Here is a 27,995-nt window from a genome sequence, read left to right as displayed (position 1 = left end):
TAAAATTTATATGGAAAGATAAGGGAACTAGAGTAGCTAAAAACAATCCCGACAGAAAGAATAAAATGGGAGGAATTATTCAGTTAAGATTATTTTATATTTATAGCAACCAAGACTGTGTGGTATTGGTAGATGGAATGGCATTTAGGTTTATGAAATAGAATAAAGAGCCCAGAAAAAGACTCACACATTTCTAGTCAACTGATTTTATTTTTGGCAAAGATTCAAAAGCAATTCAATAGAAGATAAACTTTTCAACAACTGGTGCTTGAGCAACTGGATATTCATAGGAAAAAATAAAAATAAATTTAAAAAGAGGAGCCTTTACCTAAACTTCACATCTTTTACAAAATTATCTCAAAATGGACCATAGATTTAAATGTAAAATATAAAAATATAAAACTCTTAGTTAACTTAGGAGAAAATTTCTTAATAATGATACCAATGGCATAATATGAAAAGAATCAATAATTTGGACTTTAACATTTTAAAAATTTAACATTTTAAAAATTGTTCTTAGAAAGACCTTGTTAGGAGGACACAAAGACAAGCTATGAACTGGAAGAAAAAAATTGTAAATCACAAATCCACCAAAGGACTAGTATCTGTAATATATAAAGAACACTCTCAAAATTCAACAGAAAAACAACTAGTATGGAAATTGGCAAAAGACATATGGATGACAAGCATATGAAAGGATAATCAACATTAGTAGCTATTTAGAAAATGCAAATAAAAACCATAATGAAATGTCTCTACACACTTAATAGAATAAAACAAAAAGCAGTGACAATACCAAATGGTGGAGAGGATGCAGTGAAACTGGGTCTTGTGTACGATGTCATAAAGCTAAACACATACTCACAATTCAACTAGCTATTACACATTTAGGCATATATCCTAGAGAAATGAAAATATATCTATACCAAAATCTACACATGATTAATCATAGCAGCTTTTTTTTAATAGCCAAAGACTGGAAACATCCAAAATGTTCATTAACAGATGAATAGTTAAACAAACTGTGGTATATCCATGTCATAGGACACTAGTCAGCAGTAAAATTAAAGGAACTATTGATACATGCAACAATTTGGATAGATCTCAGGGCATTATGCTAAATGAAAAAAGCCAGTCTTCAAAGGTCAGAAGTTATAATTCCATTTATATAATAGTCACAGAATGACAAAATGATAAAGATAAAAAACAGATTAGCAGTTACCAAGAGTTATGAATGGTTAAGGAAGGGGAATAGTGAGAGTGATTATAAAGAGACAGAACCAGGGAGAGAGTTTTGTGGCTAAGGAATAGGTCTGTAGTTTGATTGCAATGGTGCTTATCAGATTTACACATGTGATAAAACAACATAGAACTATACTTGCACATTATACCAAAGCCAAATTCCTGTTTTTGATATTGTACTCTACATACGTGAGATGTAACTGCTGGGAGAAACTGGTGAAGGATACCTGTCACCGCTTTACTATCTCTATAACTTCCTGTGAATCTGTAATTTTTTCAAATAAGCAATTTTAAAAATCAGTGTTAAAAGAAAAATAAATTACTTTGATTTATTACTTTTGAATTTGATTTAATCAAGATTTAAAGTTCTACTCTTTGCAAGCACCTTCAAGGAAATGAAATACTAAGAAAACATACTAAGAAATATACTAAGAAAAAATACATACGAAAATAATTTATATTATCCATATCATTTATATATCCATATAAATGTATATATGGGTATATATAAACACACATAGATATTCATTACATCTATCTCTAGTTGTATGTAGAATACTATATTAAGATAACAAACCAATTTACAAGTGGACAAAAGAGTTGAATGAGGACTGTACCAGAGAATATATGAATAGCGAAAAATACACATAAAGATACTCAATATCATTAGTCTTGGGGTAATGAAACTTGAAACCATAAGACACCATGACACATACTTTACAATAGCTGCAATTAAAAAGACTGACAATAATAAGTGTTGATAAGATGTGAAGCAACACAAACTCTGTTACACTTTAGGGAAGAATGTAAAAAACTACAATCACTTTAGAAACAGGGTAGCTATTACTTAAAAATTTAAACATACATTTGCCATATAACCAAGGTATTCTACTACTAGAAAGAAAAATTAAAATACATGTTCACATGAATACTTAAATGCAAAATTTCATAGCAGCTTTATTAATAATAACCAAAGACTAGAAATAACACAAATGCCAATCAAAAGATGAATGTATAAACAAATTTTGCTCTATCCAAACAACAAGAAATATATTGCTGATACACATACAAACATGGATATATCTCAATACTATTGTACTAACTGAAAGAAGCTAAATGCAAAATTCTGCATACTGTATTATTCCATTATTTGAAATTCAAGATCAAGCAAAACTTGATCTTGATGAAAATCAGATCAGCAGTTGCCTTCATAGCAAAGATAACTGACTACAAGGGGGCATGAGAGAACATTTTGTGGTGGTTAATTTTTTTTCCTATCTTGATTGTGAAGTTGGCTACATGCGTTCATACAGTAGCCAAAAATGTATCAAACTGCACACATACAATGGATGCATTGTACATAGAGAGAGATTACACCTCAAAGAAGTTAATTTTAAAAATCTATCAGTACAATTCACCATGTTAAAGGATTGAAAAAAAAGAGAAACCTAAAATTACCTCATTATATACAGTAAACTATTTTTAATAAAATTAAACATTTATTCACGACTACCAAAAACTAACTAAAGAACCAAAACAAAGCACAAGCATTTTAAGAAGCTAAAAAAATCTCCAGAAATTTCCTTGATCTGGTGAAATATATTTATTAAAAACATGGCACACCATTTAGAAATTATTAAGTGTAAGATCAGAAATCAGACACATAGGACTGTTATCATTTCTACAATTTAACAAAGTGCTCCAAAGCCCTAATTAATGAAATAAGAAAAAAATAATATAACAAGATTGGAACAAAATCATAATTTACAGACTGGCTGCAATATTAGCAAATATTACTGGCTACATTAAAAAGTCCAAAGGAACCTATAGACAGGCTATTAAAATCAATAAGAACACTTGTTAAGGTCACTCCATATAAGATCAACGTAAAAAACTCAACACTATGCCCATATTATAATGATAAAAAATAGGAAATACAAAAATAAACCATTCACAATAACATAATGATTATATTGTGTCCAGAAGATAAATCTGACAAAACCAGTGCAAGATCTCCACAGAGAAAAATATAAAGCATTTATGAAAGAGATAAAAGAATATATGAATAAACTGACAAAATTTTATAGGTAAAAGATTTACTAAATAAAGACACAGTCTTCTAAAAATTAATGTATAAAGACAATACACTCAGAATCAATAGCACAATAACATTTTTTTCAAAGACTTCCACAAAAATAGCCAAGCAAACACTGAAAAAAAAAAAAAAAGAAGAAAAAGAAGAGCATCATTGCCCTATTAAATATCAAGGGAAATTAAAAAGCTGTGATAATTTAGAAAGTACGATATTGTCATAGAACACATTTAAAAAATAATTATTGCAACCAAACAGAGGGCCCCCAAATACATACACAAAACACACACACACACACACAGGCATACCACAGAAACATTGCGGACTTAGTTCCAGACCACCATAATGAAGCAAATATTACAATGAAGTGAGTCACACACTTTTTTTGGTTTCCTAATTTAATAGCACTATGTCTAAAAAAAAATGTGCATGCCTTAATTAAAATTACTTTATTACTAAAAAATACTAACAATCATCTGAGCCTTCAGCAAACTGCAAACTTTTTGCTGATGAAGATTATTGCCTCATGTTGATGAATGCTGACTGATAAGGGTGGTGGTTGCTGAAGGGTGGGGTGACTGTGGCAATTTATTACAATAAAACAACAGTGAAGCTTGGCACATTCATTGACTCTTCCTTCTGGGAAAGATTTCCCTATACCTTGCTCCCTGTACCCTATACGCGATTTGATAGCATTTTACCCACAGTAGGAATTCTTTCAAAATTAGCGTCCATCCTCTCAAACCCTGCTGCTGCTTTATCAACTAGATTTATATAATAATATTCTAAATCCTTTGTTGTCATTTGTCATTTCAACGATGTTCATAATATCTTCACCAGGAGTAGATGCCATCTTAGAAACCCATTTACTTTGCTTATCCATAAGCAACTCCTCACCCATTGAAGTTTAATCATGAGTTTGCAGCAATTCACTCCCATCTTCAGGCTTCATTTCTAATTCCAGCTCTCTTGTTCATTCTACCACATCTGTGGTTACTTCCTCCACTGAAGTCTTGAACCCCTCAAAGTCATCCATGAGGGTTGGAATCAACTTCTTCCAATTCCTGTTAATGTTGGTATTTCGACCTCCTCCCATGAATCACAAGTGGCTTTAATGACATCTAGAAGGGTGAATCCTTTCCAGAAGATTTTCAACTGACTTTTTCCTAGTTTCATCTGATAAATCACTATTTTTGGCAGCTATAGTCTTACAAAATATATTTCTTAAATAATAAGCCTTGAGAGTCAAAAGTACTCCTTGCTCCATGGGCTGCAGAATGGATGTTGTGTTTGTAGGTGTGAACACATTAATCTCGTTGTACATTTCCATCAGAGCTCTTGAGTGACCAAGTGCATTGAAAATGAGTTGTAACATTTTGAAAGCAATCTTTTTTTTTTTTTTTTTTTCTGAGCAGTAAATTTTAACAGTGGACCTAAAAGTATTCAGTAAACCATGTTGCAAATAAATGTGCTATCATCCAGGTTTGTGGCTCCATTAACAGAGCACAAGTAGAGTCGATTCAGCATAATTCCCAAAGGCTCTAGGATTTTCAGAATGCAAAATAGAGCACTGGCTTCAACTTAGAGTCACCAGCTGCATTAACTCCTTATAAGAGAATAAGCTTATTCTTTGAAGCTTGGAAGCCAGGCATTGACTTCTCTTTTCCAGCTTTCAAAAGTCCTGGTGTCATTTTTGTGCAATAGAAGGCTGTTTTATCTATATTGAAAATCTGTTGTTTAGTGTAATCACCTTCATCAATTATCTTAACTAGATCTTCTGGATAACTTGCAGCAGCTTCTGCGTAAGCACTTGTTTCTCTGCTTTGCCTTGTACTTTTATGTTACGGAGACAACTTATTTCCTTAAACTCCATGAAGCGAACTCTTCCAACATCAGACTTTTCTTCTGTGGCTTCCTTACTCCTCATGCTTCACAGAATTGTGGAGCCTTAGGGCCTTGCTCTGAATTAGGCTTTGGCTTAAGGAAGAGAATGTTGTGGCTGATTTGATCTATACAGATCACTAAAACTTTCTTTATATTAGCAATAAAGCTGTTTTGCTTTTTTATCATTTGTTTGAAGTAGTACTTACAATTTCATTTAAGAACTTTTCCTTTTACAACTTGGCTAATTGGCACAAGAGGCCTACCTTTCAGCCTTTCTTGACTTTTGACATACCTTCCCCGCTAAGCTTAATCATTTCTAGTTTTCAACTTAAAGTGAGAGATGTGTGACTCTTAAGTTCAGTTAAACACTTAAAGGCCACTGTAGGGTTATTAATTGGCCTAATTTCAATATTGTTGTGTCTGCAGAAATCAGGATGCCAAAAAAGAGAAAAAGAGAAGGAATGGTGTATATGTGGAATAGTCAGAACACACACAACATTTCTTTAAGTTCACCATTATAAATGGGCACAGTATGTGGTGTTCCAAAACAACTACAATAGTAATATCAAAGATCACTGATCACAGATCACTACAATACACATAATAATCATAAAAAATTAAAATATTTCAAGAATTACCAAATGTGATACAGAGACATGAAGTGAGACTGTTCTTGAAAAAATGTTACCTAAACACTTGCTCAATGCAGGGTTGCCACAGACCTTCGATTTGTAAAAAACTCAATATCTTTCAGCTTTCCTTTACTGGGTAGTAAGATAGAAGCTATAACAAAAATTCTCCCATCAAAGAAAAGCCCAGGACCTGATGCCTTCACCATTGAATTCTACTAAACATTTAAGAACTACTAACAGTAATTCTACTCAAATTCTTTTAAAAAACAAACAACAACAACAACAACAAAAAACTGGAGAGGAGGGAATACTTTCAAACTCATTCACCATGATCAAGTGGGATTTATTCCTAGGATGCAAGCATGGTTCAAGATATTCACATCAATCTATGTGATACATCACATTAACAGAACCCAAAAAGAAAACAAAAAACAAAAACTGTAAGATCATTTCAATAGATGCTGAAAAAGCATTTGATAAAATTTAAGGTCCCTTCATGATAAAAACCCCAATAAACAGAGTATAGAAGAAACATACCTCAAAATAATAAAGGCCATAAATGACAAACACATAGCTAACATACTGAACAGGGAAAAATTAAAAGCCTTTCCTCAAAAATCTAGAATAATATCGCTTCTCGGCCTTTTGGCTAAGATCAAGTGTAGTAAAAATCTAGAATAAGACAATGATGCCCACTTTTACCACTTTTATCCAATATAATACTGGAAGTCCTCGCCAGAGTAAGTAGGGCAGAAAAACAGATAAAGGACATTCAAACTGGAAGGGAATGAGTTGAATTATCCTTATTCACAAATGACATGACATTATATTAGAAAAAACTAGACTCCACCAAAAAATTATAAGAAGCGATAAACAAATTCAGTATAGTTCCTGGTTAGAAAATCAACATACAAAAATCAGTAGCATTTGTATATATCAACAGCAAACAATCTGAATAAAAAATCAAGAAAGCAATTCGATTAAAATAGCTACAAGAAGAAAATACTTAGGGCTCAATTTAACCAAAGAAGTAAAATATCTATACAAGAAAAACCATAAAACACTGATGAAAAAAAATTGAAGAGGACACAAGAAAGTGGCTATTCCATGTTCATGAATTAGACGAAGTAACATTGTTAAAATGAACATAGTACCCAAAGAAATCCATGGATTAAATGTATTCTCTATGAAAATGCCAATATCATTTTTAACAAAAATAGAAAAAACAACTCTAAAATTTATATGGAACCACATAAGAACTCAAATGACCAAAGCAATCTTTTCATTCTGAAAAAAAAGAAAAAGCTGAAGCATCACATTATCTGACTTCAAAATATACTACAAAACTATAGTAACCAAATCAGCATGGTATTGGCATAAAAACAGACACACAGACCAAAGGAACAGAATAGAGAAGCCAGATATAAATCTGCACATTTACGGCCAACTCATTTTCAGCAAAGGTGCCAAGAACATATAATAGGGAAAAGACAGTCTTCTTAATAAATGGTTTGGGGCTACATGTGGTGGTACACATTTGTAACCTCAGCGTAGGTGAATCACTTGAGCTCAGGAGTTTGAGACCAGCCTGGGCAACATGGCAAAATCCCATCTCTACAAAAAAAAAAATACAAAAGAGAGCTGGGCTAGTGGCGTGTGCAGGTAGCCCCAAGTACTCAGGAGGCAGAGGCAGGAGGATCACTTGTGCCCAGAAGTTGAGGCTGCAGTGAGCCAAGATTGTCCCACTGCACTCCAGCTTGGGCAACAGAATAAGACCCTGTCTCTAAATAGAAAGAGAAAAAGTGAGAGAGAGAGATAGAGAAAAAAATAATAGTTCTGAGAAAACTCTATTACCATATGCAGAAGAATGAAACTAGACCTCTGCCTCACATCATATATAAAAATCAAATCAAAATGGATACTTTAAGGTCTGAAATTATAAAACTACTAGAAGATAATATTGGAAAAACACTTGAGAACATCGGACTCGGCAAAGGTTTTTTTGTGTAAGACCTCGAACAGAAAGCAAAAGCAAAAATTAAAAATTTGGGTTACATCAAGGTAAAAAGTCTTGGCACAGCAAAGAAAACAATCAAAAAAGTGAAGAGATATCCCACGGAATGGAAGAAAATATTTGCAAACTATCCATCTGACCAACAATTAATAATCAGAAATATATAAGGAGCTCAAATAACTCAATAACGAAAAAAAAACTAATTGGAAACAAAAATGGGCAAAATATCTGAATAGCCATTTATCAAAATAAGACATAAACGGTATATGAAAAAAAGCTCAGCATCTCTAATCATCAGGGAAATGCATATCAAAACTGTAATGTGATATCATCTCATCCTAATTAAAACAGTTTTTTATCAAAAAGATGAATAATAATGATGCTGGCAAGGATATGGAGAAAGGGGAACGCTCATACACTGCCGACAAGAATGTGAGTTAGTACAGCCACTATGGAAAACTGTATGGAGGTTCCTCAAAAAACTTAACACTACCATATGGTTTAGCAATTCCATTACTAGATATATATCCAAAAGAAAGAAAATCAATATATTAAAGAAATGTCTGCATTCTCATGTTTATTGTAGCACTGTTTACAATAGCCAAGGTGTGGAATCAATCTAAGTCCCCATCAAAGGATGAAAGCATAGAGACAATGTGGCATATACACACAATGGAAAATTATTCAGTCATAAAAATGAATAAAATATTGTTATTTGCAACAACCTGGATGAAACTGGAAGTTATTATATCTACTGAAATATGCTGAGCACAGAAAGACAAATATTGCATGTTCTCACTCATCCATGAGAGCTAAGAAAGTGGACCTCTTGAAGGTAGCCAGTATATTGGTGGTTACCAGAGGCTGAGAAGGCTATGGGGGAAGAGGCTATAAAGACAGGCTAATTAGTGGGTACAAATAGACAGTTAGATAGAAAAAAAAAAGACATATTCAATAGAACAGAAACATGACTATACTTTATGATGATCTTTTATATATTTCAAAATAGCTAGAAGGGGATATTTCAGATGTATGCAGCATAAAGAAAAGACAAATAATTAAGATGATGAATATTCTAATTACACTGGTTTGATATATACACATTAAAGTGCTAGATTACCACACGTACCTTGAAAATATGTACATCTATTAAGTTTCAATTAAAACAATAAAATTCTGGGAAGGGTAGCGGAGAGAAGCGGGCAAGGAGAAAAAAGAATATAAATGTATTTATTACCACTGAACTATATACTTAAAATGATGTGGATGGTAAATTTTATATGTAAATTTTATCTCAATTAAAAAAAAATTTAAATGACTATAAAAGTAACCCAATGAGGTGGCATCTTCTTTGGAAGACTGTCCTTGATACTGTTACTGTCTCCTTCTTCTATGCCTCTATTGCTGCCTTATCAGGTCATCAAAGTCATACCATAATTTATAAATCACATGCCTTTATCTCCTTACAGATTGAAAGTCTTGAGGGAAATCATGTCATTCATCTCAGTATCGCTAGTGTCCTCAGTATTCCCAGGGCTAGGAATGTAGCAATCAATGAATATTTCTGAAAATGAATTCTTTGAATTTCCACATCCTTGAGCAAACTATGATTGATACTGCCTTTTAAGTTTTATCCAAATGAAAGCAGTTAGAACTTTAAAGAAAAAATTAAAATAAAATTATTTTTGAAATATTTAAGATGATGGATATCTCAATTATCCTGATTTCATCTTTACACATTATATGAATAGCAAATTATTACATGTACCCCCAAAAGATGTACATTGATTATGTATCAATTTTAAAAAGAAAAATAAAATGGTACCTATGAAGTGTGAAGCAGAGTAAAGCAAACTGCAATAAAAAAAGATATGCCTGTATATGGGAACTGACTTACTATAAAATAAAGAAACAGCAGCACAAAACCATAGAAAAGGATGCAATTGATAATGTTGGCACAACTGGTTTCCATATGGAAAAAAGAATTTTAAAAATATTAGCTTCCTTTCTCAAAGAATGTACACATATACATTTTGGTACATTAAAACATCAATGTAATCTTCTAAAATTCATTAAAAAATGTAGGAAATATAGAAATATAACAATGAGCTAAACATATCTTAGGACTCTGAAAGCATAAGTCATGAAGGATAAGAATGATCAACTTAAGCACAAGTAAAAATATATAATAAAATTTAAAAATAAAAGAACAGTATATATTTGCAGAACATAGAGCAAATGCAGGATTAGCATCTATAATAAAAGAACTTGAAAAACAATCCAGTAGAAAAGTAGAGAGTGCATTTTAAATTCCAATTCATTAAGTGGAAATCTGAATTTAAAAAAAAGGAAAAGATGCTCAAATCTTCAGCCATGAAGATTGTGCAGTCACTATAGTAGTGATATATTATTTCACAGCCACTGGAATGGGAAATAATTTAAAACCTGAGACTACCACATTCTTATGCATGGAAACATTCATGTAGTGCTGCCAATAATAAAAATTTATACAAAGATTTTGAAGAAATAATAGCAATATCTAATAAGTTTTAAACTGGCTAATCTCTTCGCCCAAAAATTCTGCCTCTAGGTACATGACATAAATTCTTACACATAGGTAGCAGGTTACATGTAAAAATATGCTTACTGCATTATTTGCAGTAGCAAAAAAATATGATCTAGTATAAATGCCTATTAATAGGGAATGGATAAGTTTTGCAATGTTTATATAGTACAGCATGTTAAAATGAATGACTTAGACTGATAGGCATCAATGTGAGTAGTTTTCAAAAACCTAAAATGGAGCAAAAAAAGCAAATTGTAGATCATCTGGTATAGCATTACTTGTATAAAAAATTTAAAATCACTAAGCTCCACTTCTACTGTATTTATGAATAGTAAAATTATGCAACATAACCTGGAAGGATGTGCATTAAATTTTTTATACTGATTGCCCCTAAGGAAGGAAGGAAATAGGCCAAGAGAGTCAAATGAGGAGACTCCAATTTTATCTTTAGTGCTTTATTCTTTTAATTAAAAGTGTCAATGAAAAGAAAATAAAGGTATTCCAGTGGCAGGCTATTGGGATCATAGCGTATCCTTAAGACTGCAGAAAATAATCTATAGAAAGAGGGTGAATAGATTAAGGAGATAACATCATACTTTCTACAAAATTTACATACTAGTGTTTTTGGCAGTGGTTTAGGGATGTAAAAGGATCTCCAAGAGCTGCCAGTCATAGTGTGAGTAAACACTGGTGAGGCAGAGCTGCATGTTCAGGTGGAAGACCCTGAGTAAATGCACAAAGTAAGCTTTTCAGAGGTGTGAGGAAATCTACTAGACTGTTCTACTAGACTAGCTAAAGGTAACCTTTATAGGAGCCACTTCCGGAATCCAAACACAGGTACATTTTTAATTATTACAGCTTATTTTTAAACTATGTACACTTAAAGTCTTTTAATTTTTCAGTTTTTTGAGACAGAGTCTCACTCTGTTGCCCAGGCTGGAGTGCAGTGGTGTGATCTCGGCTCACCGCAACCTCTGCCTTCCGGGTTCAAGCGATTCTCCTGCCTTAGCCTCCCGAGTAGCTGGGACTACAGGTGTGTGCCACCACGCAGGGCTAATGTTTTGTATTTTTAGTATAGACGGGGTTTCACCGTATTAGCCAGGACGATCTCGCTCTTCTGACCTCGTGATCCACCTGCCACGGCCTCTGAAAGTGCTGAGATTATAGCAGTCTTATAATGTTTTCACAAGCAACCTGCAGAACCTAACAGCTTGCCTTGGGTGAATACTCCCTGGAAGACTTCCCTAGACCTCCCCAGCTTCTAATACTCCTTTCTTTCCTACTACAGCTGCAGATACCTGATCTGACTTCCTTCTTTGTTCCAGTTGCCACTCTGATTTCTCTGCTTATATTCTTCTTTAACCAGCTGTTAAAATATGCAGATTTCCCCCACTACTTGTCTTCCTACTATCTCTAAAATAAGCTGTGAGTTTAGTAGATTATGAATACTATTAAGATACAGAGAGGGAATGTAGTAGCTTTCTCTCTCCTTCCCTCCCTCCTTTTCTCTATCTGTCTTTTGTTTAACCAACATTTACTGACAGACTTCATGTGCAATAATCTCTTCTCACAAGGATTTTGCAATTTAAGGGGTAAGGTGTAGGTTGGATGAGTGTGGAGGAGAGTGGAAAAAGAAAACTCACCTAACATGATAAAGAGTAAAATATGACACAATTTATCAAGATGCATTTGCATATCCATTTAACCTGAAAAACACTATTTACTGCATCTACTTGCAACCCTGTTGCTTCATACTCTGGTTTCACCTACTATTATATTCAAGGTAATGTTTGATCAAGGCATAACTGCCTCTCTCAGAAGTATTTTCATTTTAATGTGGACTTTTGGCATGAGGGAAAGCAATGTTTAGGGGTAGTACTGTCCATGGGCTTCAACGTGTAACTTGGGCTGGCTCTGAACAGAGAGGTCCAATTGATATGGGAGTTAAAAAGAAATGATTTAGGCAGATAGTGAGGGTAAGAAAGTCCTCAGTAAGGTTCTGTTGTTATAAAAAGTAGCCCCCAAATTATTTCTTTTCTAACAAAAAGCAGCCTGTAAAACTGAGCTGCAAACATAGATAAGCAAGCTGGAAGCTCGCACAGGTGAAGGCCAGCAGCCGTGACTGCCTGGGAGCTAGGCATGTTCAACATGGCAGTTCCATCTTTCCTTTTATCAACCACACATACAGGAAGGAGCAGGCAACATGGTGCTGGCCAGGTAAAAACCCCATTTGCATAATAAATTCAGGTGGGGTGGCCAGCCCCTTCAGGCACTATGTAAATGTCATGGGGCAATCTTTGGGCCCTATGGAAATCAGACACCACCTTCTCAATCCAGTCTATAAAAACCCATGAACTTCACCATGGGACTGGAAGACCCACTCAGGAGCCTCTCTCTCTCTGCAGTAAAGAGAACTATTCTCTTTTCTCTTTCTTTTGCCTATTAAACCTCGGCTCTTAACCTCACTCCACATATGTCTGTGTCCTTGATTTCCTTGGCATGAGGCAACGAACTTCAGATATTATGCCAGATGAATGAAGTTGCTTCACAATTTGTGAAAGAGGCAATGTTTGGGAATAGTAACTTTCTTCCTTCTGCGAGAAAGTAGAATTTTAACAAGAAAATTTTCACAGGTTCCCTAACTATACCTGTGCCCCTGGTTTCAAGCAGATGGCTTAATATCACACAGTGGCTTGGGTGGATGGTGGTAAAAGTGGTAATGGCTGTTTCCACCATTGTTGCATCCTAGCCTCAACCTCTGTGGCAAACGGGCTCCCATGATTTCTAAAATCAAAGACTTTGCATGTCAACTTTGAAAGACTGATGATTCTTCCCCCACCTTTTGGGGAACAGCAGTATCTCCCTTCATGTCTCACTGTTCACCACCAAACACAGCACTCCTGTCTGCCCCCTTGGACTGGTCCTGTTCACCCTAAACAATTCTTGGGCTTTCCATTTACCCAAATCATGTAATCCTTTGATGAGTGGGACCTCTAATGTCGATTCTCATGAACTATACCAGAGTATAGAGCAAATAACATGGAAACATTCAGCAATCACTTATTGGAATCAAAGTGTCTCAGAACCAAAAGGTCTTGTGGTGATCATATTGCCCATTGATTGTCAAACTGTGTTCTGAGAAGCCCTATGGTTTCCCAGAGAGGTTTCAGGGGAGAGGCAAGGTCTTCACATCTAGGATTCTGCCTCCACCGCATCCAATCGAGTAGAACAGTTACGACATTGTTTGCTTTATAATTGGGATTCCAAATAGGACTTCGTTTACAAAAATAGTTTCTCTCTAAAAAAGGAGGATAAACAATTGAGTTTTGGCATTAAGTTTATTTTTATGAGGAAATGAAAAGTTAAGTAAGTTAAAGTCATTTTCTATCAAGGTCATATATTTCTAGGTTTAAATGATTTGATGTTTACTGAAGAATTCTCAGCATTATGGGAAGCTGTAAAGGAAGACATGAGGGAGCCTTTGATGTCTATCGTCCATCTTATTGTACTACATAAACAGGAGGATGTTTCCCCAAAAGTGAAGTCAGAAATGAAAGAATAATTATGTTTAATTTACCAACATCGCAATTCTGGTATAAAGTCAGGGAAGAAGGAAAATAATTTTCTCTCTCAAATTTTATATTGTGCATTATGCCCTGCTGTAACAGTTGGAAGAATAAGAGTCATCGACTGGTATAAAGCTAACATTTGGATCATTTAACCTCGCTGTAACCCTGGGAACAAGTGTTTCTCATTAAAGGAAGTGCAATGGTGTATGCAAACTTTTGGAAAGCAATTGTTTACTCTTGTCTGCAGTTACAAGAGGAAGGACTAAGTCATCAAGCTTCCATGTCTGCCTCTGTTTGGTGATTTCTAATACGGGTCACTTATGAGGCCAATCAATTCTGTTCAAGGAAGTCACTAAAAAGGGAAATAATTATATTTGGTAAGAAAGCTGATGTGGAAGAAAATTCACAAAAAAAACCAACTTTGACTCTACTCCAGGCTCTGGCTCAATGGTTTGGAAAACTAATAATTAATTTTCTCAGAAAGATGTCAAATAGCTAGAACTATAATGTCCAAATAACATGCAATCCTATTTTTTCTTAATAAGTGGAATCCTCTTTTAATCATTTTCAAACCAACAACCACAAAATGTATTGTTTTATTCCTGTAATATTTTTCCGCAAGTCTTTTCCACATAGAAAGTTATCTCATTTCCAAGGTTATACACTGAAGACAGAACTTGATTTTACATTCAGATCTCATTGACCTAACAAACAGAATGATAATATTTTTCTCTATTGGTATTGCTATATGATATAGAACATTTGAAAAGTACTGTTTGTCTTCTGTGGGACTTCCCAGATTAGGTTAAGAAGTATCTATTAATATATATGTGTGTGTGTGTCTGTGTGTGTCTGTGTGTGTGTGTGTGTGTGTGTGTGTGTGTGTGTGTATTTGAGACAGCATCTCACTCTGTACAGTGGCACAATCTTGACTCACTGCAACCTCTGCCTCCCGGGTTCATGCAATTCTCATGCCTCAGCCTCCTGAGTAGCTAGGATTATAGGCTTGTGCTAACAGGCCCAGCTAATTTTTTTGTATTTTTAGTAGAGACTGGGTTCCACTATATTGGCCAGGCTGGTCTTGAACTCCTGGCTTCAAGTGATCTGTCTGCTTTGGTCTTCCAAAGTGCTGGGATTACAGGCATGAGCCACTGCACCTGGCCAATATTTATACTTTAAACAGAAGGACCTGCAACAATAGCTGGAAAAGATGTTGAAAATAAGCCTCTTCTTCCTTGCTGATGTCCAAGACAGATGGGATAGCCACCAAGCAGAGCGAGTTTCATGGAGAAAAGGTTGTCACAGAGTCTGTCTGAACAGATCATGTTGGGAGAAGGGAGATATCCCCTATAATATCTCCATCCCTACCCCAGCAACTCACAATCCAGTTTCATAATGACCCTACCTCATATTGAGGATTACCATGTGTATAGGGTTTATGAGGTGTGGATTATTCGGAATAAAGTTGTGAAGTAAAATATCAATTGTATTAGAAAATATGGTTTGTAGGCCAGGCACAGTGGTTCACGCCTGTAATCCCAGCACTTTGGGAGGCTGAGGCAGGTGGATCACCTGAAGTCAGGACTTTGAGGCCAGCCTTGCTAACTTGGCAAAACCCCATCTCTACTAAAAATACAAAAATTAGCTGGGCTTGGTGGCGCATGCCTGTAATCTAAGCTACTTGGGAGGCTGAGACAGGAGAATGGCATGAACCTGGGAGGTGGAGGTTGCAGTGAGCCGAGATCATGCCACTGCACTCCAGCCTGGGCAACAGAGCAAGGCTCTGTCAAAAAACAAACAAACAAACAAACAAAAAAATAACGGGGTGGGGGAAGGAAAGGAGGAGGGGAGGGGAGAGGAGAAAGAAAAAAAAAAGAAAGGAAAAGAAAAGAGGAAGGAAAATAAAATACAGTTTGTAAAAAGCTCACTTCTGATAGCAGAGAGGTTGCTAACTATTTTTGTCCTTCAGCTTTGTAAAGCGCTAGTTGGAGGCTAAGACAGCACAGATGAAATACATTTGTGATCCCAAATAGGAAACGTCTGTCATTACAGGAGGTGCGTAATAGAGAGAAAGTGAGTAAACTTTCCCTCTGGGCAGTTAGTGGGTAAAGGGATCCCACTTCAGATTAAAGGACTTGAAGCTTGCACCCATGTTCCAGATTCAGACTCTCACTCCATACATCAGAATTCTGCCAGGCTAAATGTAGAAAAGCAAACCACGCTAATATGGAACAACTACAAGGACTGCTTCCTCCTCTGAGTGCTTCTATCTGAAGAGTTGCCTGAATATGTAGTATCTCCCATATCTCCATAGCAGGTTCCTTTTTATCATCATGAGATCAACCAATGGAGAGAAATTTGGCTTTCTGTATGCCTCCACCTCTTTTTATCTCCCCTACTTTCCAGACAAAGTAATAGGAATGAAGCAACGAAAGTCACATTACAGCTTAGAATAGGACAAGCCTGTTTATTTGATTGTCATTGGTTCTTATCTAGCACTGGATGTAAATCTATGTGCTATGGGAAAAATAAAAGTTAAGAACTTGCTATAATTTGAGACTTGAACTTCAAACCTACTATAATACTATGACTATTTTACAAGGTATTGTTTTTTCTTGGCCTAAATGGTTTATTGAGATGTTTAAAAAGTATTATTTTAGCAAAGGCTGTTCGCAATGGCTTACGCCTGAAATCCCAGCACTTTGGGAGGCCGAGGCGGGCGGATGACGAGATCAGGAGATTGAGACCATCCTGGCGAACATGGTGAAACCCCGTCTCTACTAAAAATACAAAAAAAAATTAGCCAGGCGTGGTGGCGGGCACCTGTAGTCCCAGCTACTCGGGAGGCTAAGGTAGGAGAATGGCATGAACCCCGCAGGCAGAGCTTGCAGTGAGCCGAGATCGCGTCACACTGCACCCCAGCCTGGGTGACAGAGCAAGACTCGGTCTTTAAAAAAAAAAAAAAAAAAAGTATTATTTAGCAAACTACATTTCCATTGAAATAACAGAAAACTATCATCAAACTATTATCTCTAAATACTGTGTACAGATCCAAAAAAGGAAGCATTGATTCCCACGAAACAGAATAAAACCTAGATAATCCTTGTATGTTGTTAGACACTTGAAAACTTTTCTCTCCAAAGTATGTTCTTTTCTCTTTTACAAACTGTGGTCTCAGAGTCACAGAAACCATCACTCTTTTGCCTTTGCTCATACCAGTTTTCAGTAACTTTTAGAATAAAGGACAAAATTTCAATCCTCTCAAGATTCAACTCATATATTTTAACGGAAAATTTCTTTCCAAAGGATGTTTTTACATTTCTTACATAATCCTAGAATAAATATAAAGAGACATTGAGAGATGACCTAATCTATCCTCACACTTCCTCAAAAGTAAACAGCAAAACCACCCTAAAGTAATGGGAATAACGTTATTTAGTACAAAAGCTTGAGAAAGGACTCCACCGTGGGTTACATATCACAATAATAATTCCCTTTAAACTAACAGGTGAGTTCTCATTCTGGATAACCGAAGCAGCATCATTGAAATCCATTTCTTCTCCTGTTCTCAGCTGGGTTCCAAAGTTGAATTAATATCACAAACTTTAAAAACTGCGTTATTTCACTGCCTCTCCGGTAGACTGCAAGCTCCTTGAAAAATGGGAACCAGGTCATCATCTTTATATTAGACTCTACATTCTAACTCAGTGCCTGGCATATCCTTGTGTTTATCAAGCAATGAATCAAAGTACTTCAAGTGCATCAAACACTAAACCAACACACTGGCTTATAGATGCTTTTTAATTATATGCTTACAATGCTTGTTAACATTTGCATGATTATCATTTAAAATACATTTTTTGTTATAGCTGTTTCTTTCCCTTCATACCTAGGTAGCCCTTATTTTTTCAGCTGTATTTAGCTCAATTATTGGTGTATTAAAAATTAAAAATTTAGACAAAGGCTCAGGCATAATTGCAATATGGAATTAAGATTTGAAATAAATAAAATGGTCAAAAATATTAGTCACAATTTTCTTTTAAGGAGTTATAATAATGCATTTGCTAACTTTCTGCTATAGTTCTATACAAAAATATATTTAATTTCAATATGGTCACATGATGCCTACTGTATAATAACCTGTGAAACAAAATAATTTGGATAATGTATGTTTTCAGGAATGTAACTTCACTTTAAAAGTATCTTTCATTCTACACAGCAGGGGAACATACAAGAGGGAGAGTTTCCCTGAGCCAGTATTCTGTCATGTGGCTGTTAGTCTGAAAACTCTGAAACAAGGTAGGCACTTCTTTTCTTCCTTGCATAACTACCAGCTGCTACTGCCACCTTCAATTCAATGTTCACTATTGTCTAGTTGCCATTAATCACATGGGTTGGTTTGATATTTTGGCCAGTTTAAAACTGAGTCATATAGTAGGTAGCTATTAAATGTTTATTTCAGATGAGGGATGCAAGGATAGAATGACTGAGGAAAGAGAAATAAATTTGGTGGGGAAAATGGTAAGAAGAGATGGCACATGGAACAGAAAATGAAGAAATAACTTCATTTAAGGAAAGTATAGGAGATAATTTTTTTCTGCTGAAACTAAAGAAGAACAATAAGGGAACAAGAATGTGTATGAAATGATACTTATATGCTACTGAGCAAACTCACTGTGAGTCATTCTGTGTAACCTCTCAAATCTGAATCACTTTTTAACAGAAAATCGGAAAATATTTTTGCTTGATATGTGTGTGTGTGTGTGTGTGTGTGTGTGTGTGTGTGTGTGTGTGTGTGTGTTAAGATTTAGAGAAGTTTTAGGTGGTCATTGGAGAATTTCAAGTTCTTATTTTAATATTTATTCTCTTCAAGACTTGAACATCAGTAATGATTCATTTTTATAAGAAAGGAAATTATCCACTTTGACAACCCCAAACTGTAGGCTTCAGAGCTTGTTCTACATATATTATTTCCTGTTTCTATAAACATGAGTCTCAGAGGTCTTACAATTCTTTATTTAAAATAAAGGTAGATGCCTCTGAATATGAATTCCTTTATTACTAAAATCTGCTTCGTTAAGGGATCTAGAAAGACTGCTGTACCAATACAGAATTATCAGGGCTCATTACAACTACATCACTGAAGAAGACTCCAGCACACATTGCAGTCACTGTCTTTCAAACTCCGAGAAGAAAGTATCTACCTAGTGACAATTTCCACTCTAGTAAGTTTAAAATAGAACCGAACTGCATCTCTGCCAGTCTTCCTCCTGCATTCCCTTTGTTCGAATGATGGCAATGGCTTCTAGCTAGTCATCGAGTCAAAAGCCACAAAATAATCTTACACTTTTTATCCCACTTGTTTATTCCAATTATTCCATTTACTGTCATATTCAGCTAGTCACGAAATCTGGTTGAAACCACCACTTACATACTCTTCACATTCACATTCTTCTATTCATTCCTACTATTATAGGACATAGTTCAGATTTTCATGATTTCTGCAATAGTCTGTAGTTTTTCTGTCTCTATACTTTCATCACACTGGTAGAAATGTTTTTTTCATGTGTAGTTAAGAGTGTTTACAGCTTTCTATTCCTTATTCACCTGAGACTTTAAAATGCAACGTGGGACTTCTGTTTAAACTTCATGAATTGGCCAAACACATGAATTTCTTCTCCCTGTTGTGACTTTACAAAAAGGATAATAATAAAAATATACAAAAACCTTCAGAATGAAGGAAAGAGAATGGGAAAGGGCCTGATGTGGGCAGTCATTGAATTTATTCTCATCAGAAGAACCCTGACAGGCTCCAGATTGAGATGCAGCAGGTGGCAAGAATTGTGGGACTAGAGAAAGGAGCTGAAAGCAAGAGAATAATTGACCATCTGAAAACATTGCTGAGACCCCCCCCCCAACGTCCTGTTCACCATCATGGGCACTTAGACTGTTACTGCCTCGGGAAGAACACCCAAGGTTTATTCTCATGAGAAATTAAATCTGAAAAGCTGTGGGCCCAGAAACTCCAGGCAAATAGTGAAACTGAGATGAAAATTAAAAAGTTAAATAAAATCCTGTATAAGAACTGTTGAACTCTGAGTTCTCTTGTCCATCCTGCTCCCGGGAACCACAGGAGCAGGTGTATGCCCCTCAGGTAGGAAACCTGGGGCTTTTCCTCTGGACAAAGTGAAGAGCCTTAGAGATGAGATTTCCAGAAAGTGACATTGGCAGCACTTTTAAACAAATGCATACACACCAGCGCAAATTCAGTCTTGCAACCTTAATACCCTAGAGTGTAACTCTCCAGGTACCACAGAGCCCAGCAGAGAACAGAGCACCAGCCATCTTCTCAGGGTCTTATTGTTACAATATGAACCAACAGACAAGGATTACAAAACAAAGAAAGACAAACCACTAATGTGAAAGGTGGATACAATCAAACTGGAAAATCAAAAACCCAGATGAACCACAATCAGCATATGAAACAATGAGGAAGCAGACTTTAAAAAAATGTAAGTATAATACTCTAGAGAAACTAAAAATTATACTGCATCATAACACGCTACTGAAATTTAACTATCAGAAAATAAGAACGCTTGACTATTACAAATCTGATAGCTGAACTATAACTATTAAGTGCTGAGAAAGAGTTCAGAAAATCACTTGAATCAGAATATGAAGAAAAGGGAAGGAAAATAAAACAGATAACAACATTAGAGATCAATCATGAAAATCTTAGTTAAAGGAAATCCAAAGAGAAAGAATCAAGAAATTTGTATGTGGCCGGGGGAAACAGTCTAAGAATGCTTTTTTTAAGTTAGCATAGACAAAAACATTTCCAAACATGAATATTCTCCAAGGGAAAAAAACGAGATGAAAAAGTGGTTCTCCTATTGATTATTTCTCGGAAAGTTACTGACTTCCATGAAAACAAAGAGACAAACCTGAAAAGACATAGAATCCAGGCAAGAGTCTGGGCCACATCTGAGCAAGACTCGATCTCAAAAAAAAAAAAAAAAAAGAATGGGGAGGATAATGAGGAGGAGCAAATAGAATGAACTCCGTTTCTCTCTAACACTTGACCTGAAGTAACTCCACTTTTATCTTGTTTTCTTTGGGAATTATAAATACAATTTTATTTAGTAAAAAAAAAAAAAAAAAAAAAAAGGTTCTTCTGCTTTATGAAGTACAGCTATAAACAATGGAGAAAGGAATAGGAGACTTTGAGAGATGAGAACAAAAGGAAACATCTCTATTGTAAAATAACTCAATATGGCAATAAAAGACAGAGGCAGAGAAATAGCAGCAGAGCAGCAGTAAAAATAGTAATAGCCTATGAATCAAGAAACTTGGATTTTATTCTGTCTCTGTACTACCAGCCAAATAACTAAAAATCAAGAAAAAAAAAGGAACCAAAATAGAAGCAGATTAACAGGTTATCCAGATATTAGAGTTATCCAAGGCAGGCTTTTAAAAAAACTCATCATAAATATATTGAAGGAAATATGTGACAAGATGGAGAATTTCCCCATAAAACAGAAATCTAAATTAAGCAATTCAAATGAAATCTTAGAAATAAAAATTATTAAAAATTTGAAATGGGCTTAACGACAGGTATTGATCTGGATGTTAATTACTTGGTGTACACTTCAGATTCATGCACTTTACAATATGTGTATTATATATTACACCTCAATCAATGTATTTTTAATTCATTCCTTCTGCTTGCGAAAATGGGCTGATGAGTGAGAAGGGGAGTGAGCAACAATGAAATAGGGAGAAGTGCTTACAAAATTCGTGTGGTCGGTCACCAAAAGAGATGACGGCATGGATTAGGTGGCAGTGATGGAGCAGGTAGAAAGAAAGGTTTTGAAATAATGTTAATTGGATTGCTAATGAATTTTCCAGTTTTGACAGCTATTTTTTTGAGATACTGAGTTGGAAAAGTGTATGCAACATCTCTCACATAGGTGATTGGATATAGACATACTAAGCTCAGAGTGGAGATCTGGGCTAAAGATACAAACTAAGTTCTCAGCATAAAAATGCAATTTAAAGAAAAGTGTAAGGTTTAATGAAATCACATAGAGAGTGTACATGGAGAAGAGAAAGGGACCCAGGTCAAAGGCCTGTAATCACCAAAATTTAGAATTTGGATGCAGGAGCTGGAGACACTTCTGAAGAGGAATGGCCCGTGAGGTAGGAGGAAAGCCACATGAATGTGACTTCAAAGAAGTCATGAGTGGAGAATGTGTCAATAGGCAGAGAGTGACCACTCATATCAAATTATGCTGTGAAAATGAGATTTGACTGTGCGGATTTTATGTTTGGCTTTGATGGAAGCATTTCAAGGTATAGGTGGAAAAACTCTAAAAGAAGTGAACTTAAAGGAGAACAAGAAGTGAAGAAGTAGAGACAACAAATAGAGAAAACTCTTGCATTGTGTGAAGGGGAGAAAAGAAATAAGGAACTGGAGGAGTGCAAGGAATTCTTTTTTTTCTTTTTTGAGATAGAATCAGTCTTTTGCCCATGCTGGAGTGTGGTAGCAGGATCTCGGCTCACTGCAACCTCTGCCTCCCAGGTTTAAGTAATTCTCATGCCCTAGCCTCCTGAATAGGTGGGATTACAGGTGCCCACCACCATGCCGGGCTAATTTTTATATTATATATTTCTGGAGACAGGGCTTCACCATGCTGGCCGGACTGATTTCAAACTCCTGACTTCAAGTGATCCTCCCGCATCAGCCTCCCAAAGTGCTGAGATTACAGGCATGAGCCACTGTGCCCAGCCAAGTATTTTTTTTAAATGTGGGATGTATTAAAGCGCACTTCTACTTTACAGGAGAAAATGCTTGAAAAAATTAGAGTGGATGGGTTGCAGTCTAATTTTCAAGCAGATGAAGTGCAAGGGATTTTCTTTCATTTTAATCAAAGGGGGAATATTTGAGTACAGATGCGCTTAGGTTTAGGAATTCAGTGATGATGAGATGATGATGGGCTTCTTCTCTGAATGCTTCTAGTTTCCTTTTACAGTTTGAAAAATTTCATCAGAATGTGAACAAGAATGGCGAGGTGGAAAGGAAAAAAGAAAAGATAATTAAATGACCATCTTGAGGTATTAGGAAGCAAATTTACTGAAGAAATAGAGCAGCGTTACTGGAGAGGGTCACCTTGAGATGCGTGGCCATCTATTTATAGTAAGACCACTTATTGGGGTTCGCTATCTTCCCAAGCAAAGTTCAGTAATATGATTTGGAGCAGAGTCTTGGAGCCAGAGGGAAATTAGATTTAACCCTGACCTGGATTTTTCCATGGGAGAAAGATAGAAAGGGGAGCATTTCATCCAACTCAAATGCTATAGCGTCTTACACTGAACACCCTGGAAAGCTCTGTCGCTCTTAGGCACAGAGAAGCTAGGGATAATCCTGAAGTTGCTATCACTATTGGTTCTACTCTTGACAAAACTGCCCTTTGTCAAGTAAAGAAGCTCATCAAGTGATAGCAACATCTTTGGACATGCTTGATAAAAAAACCAAGGGACTGCTAAGCCTCTGGCAAGTTTTCTCTCAGGAGAATTATTTGGTAGATAAAATACTTAAGGCAACACATTGCAAGCCACAGCATTGACAATCCATGTACTGGCTCTGACTTAAAGAGGCAGTTGTGGTCAGACCTTCCATCCTCACCTATTTCAAACTCAGCCAATCCTCCTTAGCAGTATATTAGAGAATAAAAATGTCCTTTAGAGATTCGCTGATATTTGATGAAGATGGATATCTCCATTAGAAAGCTCATCATTTGCAAGCTATCAAAAAGACAGTTTTTGACTTTCTTGGTCAAAATGTTTAACTGGTAGAATGTTTTAAAGTGTACCTATGGTAAAAAAAAATTCAACAGTATACATTTGTCAGCTGTATTATAACTTAGAAAAACGTAACTTATTATGATACAGACCTGTTTATCTTATGCTGATGTTTCTTTTATAATCTACTGAGAGGAAAAAAAAAAAACACGTGAAGTGAAACAACACGTTTATTCTTAGAAAGAACATGGAGGCATGTGTATAAAAGTGGATTGGGAATGTGGTGCTTCTTACAGTTCCTGGAAGTTGGGAGGAAGGAGAGGAAGCTATGGAGGGCCTGGATGGGGTGGCTCACGCCTGTAATCCCAGCACTTTAGGAGGCCCAGGTGGGCGGATCACCTGGGGTCAGGAGTTTGAGACCAGCCTGGCCAACATGGTGAAACCCCATCTCTACTAAAAATACAAAAATTAGCCACACGTGGTGGCGCATCCCTGTAATCCCAACTGAGATCCCTAGGGAAGCTGACGCAGTGGAATTGCTTGAACCTAACTGGCAGAGGTTGCAGTAAGCCAAGATCATGAGTATGCATTCCAGCCTGGGCAACACAGCAAGACTCCATCTCATAAACAAACAAACAAACAAACAAACAAAAAAACACTACAGAGGGAGTCACCAAAGTGGAGCTTGTGCTTTAGCCTAGCTATCTATCCCCAGAATGGCCTGTCCTGGCCACTCTGTCCAGCTGAGACTACTGAATCTTCTGTGATTTGTTACTAACCTCTGGACTGGCAAAATCATACCTAATTGTATTCTTTTCCAACAGTCAGTGCACATTTAAACTGATAAAGCAAAGAAATGTTCACAGTCATTTCACATACATGAAATGTCTCTTCAAGAGGAAGGCTTACTCTTTTCTAAAAACCCCAGAGTCTATGTGTAAATGAGTGTTGTTCCCATCACAATACTTATTTTACAAGCAAGTTATTCTAACAATGATCTGAATGTTATTTTGACGAATTCCTCTTGGAGATCAATCATCTAAGAATATCAGTCACGTAACTACACACAGTTAACCATTTCAAATCCTTTGTGGACCAAGAGAGATGGACAGGTGAACAAACGGATGAACTACTACTAGATGAATTACAGATAGACCTGAAGTCACAGCTCCTTCTGGATCCACTCCTAGAAGTCACTACAAAGATAATTAAGTTATTTAAACTTCTGTGCCTCTGATATTTTCTGTCTAGAAAATAACTCATTACACTTGGGGCCCAGATTCCATTACAAGTTAAAGGAGGAATAAATGAAAAAGTGCCTGATAGTCATCAAGCTACATAGCATACCAGGCATTGTAATTTTTCAGCACCTCATAATCTCCTTACAAAGAGCTGTCTCAAGTTCTCCATTAAAACACCGAATTCTCTTATACACTGGGGAGAATTGAGTTAGATCCGTATCTCCTGTCAGAAAATACCTGTGAGACAAGTTGTCAAAATGGACAAAGCCAACTAACAAATAGTACATGTGGTAAAATAGATAATAATTTTGAAGGAGAAATGGACACCAAAACAGTTACGCAAAGTAAAACTTGAAAGAAGGAGCAGTGACTATCTTAGACAAGTACATATAGACTGGAGGTCCCATGAATATTTGAAGGACAAAGCAAAGTTAGAGTAGAGCTATAACCACACTACTATGAGAACACTAAATAGGAATGATCAAATTGTCTTTGTTTGAGGCATGTGGAGAAGGGAAAGGCCGCATCCTAACTGAGCCTTTTTGTTAAGCCTCTGACTTCAGAAATTTCCGGAATATACTTCAGAAATATATAGGGATATATTTTTTATTATCGAGAATTGCATTCAAATGGTATAGACAAAAGTTTTTCATTTTAAGCTTAACATCCTCTCTCTCACCTAAAATAGCTATAACTATTAATTTATCATATATCCTTCTGAATATCAAAGACATATTTACATACCTATATATAGAGAGTGAGAGAGAGAAAGAAACAGACAAAACTTTCTTTTTCTTTTTCCCTAGATCTCTCTTACTTTGTGCTTTACTCTGCTGCTGGCCTGGAAGACTAAAGTTAAAGGGGGTAGAAGAGTATAAGACAGGGTTGGAGAGAAAGGCCGGAGCCAGACCATTCTAAATGTCAGGCAGTGGTAAGGAGGTTAGTGTGTATTCTAAGTTGTTTAAATGCAAAAACAGGGAATTGTTATAATCTGACTATTTCTAAAGGGTACTCTGGCAGCTGGGGAGGAGATACTATCAGAATGGGGCATAATCCATATTGAAGAGAGCATGAGAGTTGGAGAATGAGAGACAGTAAATACAGACAACTAGAGAAGTTTTGCTGTGAAGGGGAAAAGAAAATTGGCACTTCTCCAAAGCAAGCTCCAATTTACTATATCCAGCACGTTCCCCTCTTAAAATTCTGCTGACAGTTCTTAAGGCCATAGTTCTTGGTCTATCACAGACTTTTTTTTTTTTTTCCAAATAGAGAAATGAGCAGCATCAAAAGATCATGTGATGAAACGTGAAATCCCTGACCTATCACAACCCAGCCCTCATCTCCGGACCTATGCTTTCTGAACCAGCCAGATTGTAAGCTTCACATCTGAATGAAAGTCTCAAGCCGTCATTCAACAGCAGCAGCTAAGGAGAATCACTCCACACCCCGCCAAGGTGACCCTCTCATCTCATTTCTAAATGAAGTTCAAACTCCAATCCAGCATTCAAGGTTTCCACATTGCCCCCATTATTGCCTTCACATGCTCTATCTTCTAGTTAAATATAGCTAAGGTCTGCACCTTTGTTTACTCTAATCCCTGTACGTAAAATGACCAATTCCTCAATTCCACATGGACATGTGCTGTGTGTCTTTCAAGACTCCAGTCAAATCATTCAGTTTCTGAATCTCCGGCCATAAAATAATATTTCCCCTCTAAAATCTCATGGAACTACTATACTAATCCTTTCTATAAGACCCTAAGTAAGTCTTTTGAGTATGTCTTGAACCTAATAGTGGTCAATACATTTGTTGAATACTACTGTTGTAACAGAGTGTTACAATGGGTTATTTCTTCTGTTTCATCTGAGTACTCTAAGCTAGTGCTTCTCAAAAGTGACTGTGAATATAAGTCACCTGGGCACCAGGTAAAAACGCAGATTCCCATTCAGTAGGTCTGGGATGAGACCTAAGATTCAGCATTTCTTCAAGGTACCAGGTGAGGCTGCTGCTGGTACTTGGACCACACTGAATATCAATCTACTGAATAGGTGCCAACTATTTTCACACTGCAAAGTGGGACTGCAAACATAGAGAAGGTCGCTTAACATTAGTTTAGTGACATGGACATGGAACAGAAAATTCAACTCCAGCTTTTATAAGGTTGGAGGGGCCAAGAAGGAACCTGGAGTTTAGAGGAATTTTGGAGAGAACGCTGTGTAATGATGGCCCTGCTTACCCCACTACAACCCGATCTATGGGAAACAGGAGATGATTTTCCAACCATTAAGCCTAAGGAGAATGTCTTGAAATGGACTGATACAGAGCTCAATTTGTACATCCTAGAGTTTTAGAGGCACGATGCCTGAGAAATCTAAAGGAAAAGAGACTGTAACAGTCTCCCTGCTGGGGTGGACAGTGTTCTGTAGTGAGGTTGCTATGTTGGGAGAGGCTGCATGCCAAGAATTCATTGGACAAATGATGTGCATTATTTTCCATGGAAGAAATGTGGACCATACCCGTTTGAGAATCTGTGTGGGGTTGTCTTAGATGTTGCACAGAAAGGCCACCAGAATGGGTTTGGATACCTCACCAGAAAGATGCTGAAGCTATTAGGATAGGTATCTCAGGGATGAGGGAGAATTGCAGTTAAAAAGTCTTAATCACTTTGTACTTGGCCTTACCAGTGGAGCAGGAGTGAGAGACCCCCTGTGATGACAGGTTTCCCCAACAACCCCAAAGAGAAGGTCTCAGCTATAACACTTGCCAAAACTCAGAGACAGCTGCACAGGTCTTAACTGCGGGAGACAAAGAATTGTAACACAACTTTAATAGATTTTTCCTTATTGTATAGGAGTGAACACTTTAATTGATTAACTGAGACTTTAGTGAAAGTGTTCAAAGGACATTTTTGCTATCTGAGAATAAAAGTCAATGGCATCTGCTCAAGTTGTCAT

General features: G+C 36.3%; 1 protein-coding gene and 1 pseudogene across 2 annotated transcripts in view; one reads left to right on the top strand and one right to left on the bottom strand.

Moving 5' to 3' along the window:
• Positions 1 to 27,995, bottom strand: part of UNC13C (unc-13 homolog C) — a 690,142-nt gene that overhangs the window by 534,504 nt on the left and 127,643 nt on the right. The window lies entirely within an intron of this gene.
• LOC112628204 lies at positions 6,480 to 6,557 on the top strand (annotated as a pseudogene).

Source organism: Theropithecus gelada, chromosome 7a (assembly GCF_003255815.1).
Source record: "Theropithecus gelada isolate Dixy chromosome 7a, Tgel_1.0, whole genome shotgun sequence".
NCBI lineage: Eukaryota > Metazoa > Chordata > Mammalia > Primates > Cercopithecidae > Theropithecus > Theropithecus gelada.
The sequence above is the reverse complement of the archived record's forward strand: the minus strand, read 5'-3'. Positions and strand labels throughout refer to the sequence as shown.